This window comes from Phalacrocorax carbo, chromosome 10, assembly GCF_963921805.1.
Source record: "Phalacrocorax carbo chromosome 10, bPhaCar2.1, whole genome shotgun sequence".
In the NCBI taxonomy this organism is placed as follows: Eukaryota; Metazoa; Chordata; class Aves; order Suliformes; family Phalacrocoracidae; genus Phalacrocorax; species Phalacrocorax carbo.
The window spans coordinates 19,829,431-19,831,143 of NC_087522.1; positions in this window are offsets into that span (position 1 = coordinate 19,829,431).

Genomic DNA, 1,713 nt, shown 5'->3' on the forward strand with positions numbered 1-1,713 from the left:
GGATTGAGTACACCTTCAGCAAGTTTACAGGTGACACCTATCTGAGCAGTGCAGTTGACCCACCAGAAGGATGGGATGTCATCCAGAGAGATGTAGGCAAGCTGCAGAGGTGGGCTGTGAGAACCTCATGAGGTTCAACAAGGCCAAGTTCTAGGTCTTGCACATGGGTCAGGGCAACCCCTGATATCGGTACAGGCTGGGGGATGAAAAGATTAATAGCAGCCCTGCAGAGAAGGATTTGGGTGTACTGGTAGATGAAAATCTGGACGAGCCAACAATGTACACTTGCAGACCAGAAGGCCAACCATATCCTGGGCTGCATCAAAATCAGCATGGCCAGCAGGTCAAGGGAGGGGATTCTGCCCCTCTGTTCTGCTCTGGTGAGACCCCACCTGGAGTACTGTGTCCAGCTCTGGACCTCTCAGCACAAGAAGGGCATGGACCTGTTGGAGCGGGTCCAGAGGAGGGCTACAAAAATTATCTGAGGGCTGGAGCACCTCTCCTATGAGGACAGGCTGAGTGAGTTGGGGTTGTTCAGCCTGGAGAAGAGAAGGCTGTGGGGACAACTTATTGCAGCCTTTCAGTACTTAAAGGAGGCCTATAGGAAAGATGGGGCTACCTCTTTAGAAAGGCCTGTTGTGACAGGACAAGGGGTAACAGTTTTAAACTAAAGGAGGGTAGATTAAGGCTAGATATAAGGAAAAAGCATTTTACTATGAGGGTGGTGAAACACTGGCCCAGGTTGCCCAGAGAGGTGGTAGATGCCCCATCCCTGGAAACATTCAAGGTCAGGCTGGACGGGGCTCTGAGCAACCTGATCTAGTTGAAGATGTCCCTGTCCACTGTAGGGGGGTTGGACTAGATGGCCTCTAAAGGTCCCTTCCAAACTATTACTATTCTTCTTACTATTACTCTTCTACTACTACTCTTCTTCTTCCTATTATTTTTCTTCTTCTTAGTAATACTAATCTTCTTACTATTACTCTTCCCCTATTACTCTTATCCTTCTTCTTCATCTTAATATTACTATTCTTCTTCCTATTACTCTTCTTACTTTTACTCTTCTTCTTTCTATTACTCATCTTCTTGTTGTTCTTCTTGTACTTCTTATTATAATGCTTTTTCTACTTTTTATACTTATTATTATTTCTCTTCTTGTTATTATTGTTATTATTATTTTTCTTCTTCTTGTTATTATAGTTATTATTATTTCTTCTCTTCTTGTTCTTCTTCCTCTTCCTGTTATTATTTCTCTTCTTCTTGTTATTATTTCTCTTTGTCTTCCTTTTCTTCCCTTGTTATTATTTCTCCTCTTCTTCTTGGTATTATTGTTATTATTATTTCTCCTCTTCTTCTCCCCTTTCTTATTATCATTATTTCTCTTCTTCTACTTCTTCTTGTAATTATTTCTCTCCTTCCTCTTCCTCTTGTTGTTGTTGCTATTTCTCTTATTTTTATTCTTTTCGTTATTTCTCTTCTTCTTCTGCTACTTCTCATTTTCTTCTTCTTGTTGTTATTATTTCTTCTTCCTCTTCATCTGCTTCCTCTTCTTCTTCCTCTTCCTCTTCTTCTTCTTCTTCCTCTTCTTTCTCTTCCTCTTCCTCTTCCTCTTCCTATTCCTACTCCTGTTCCTATTCCTATTCATATTCCTATTCCTATTCTTTCTCTTCTTCTTCCTCTTCTTCTTCTTGTTTTCTTCTTCTTCCTCTTCTT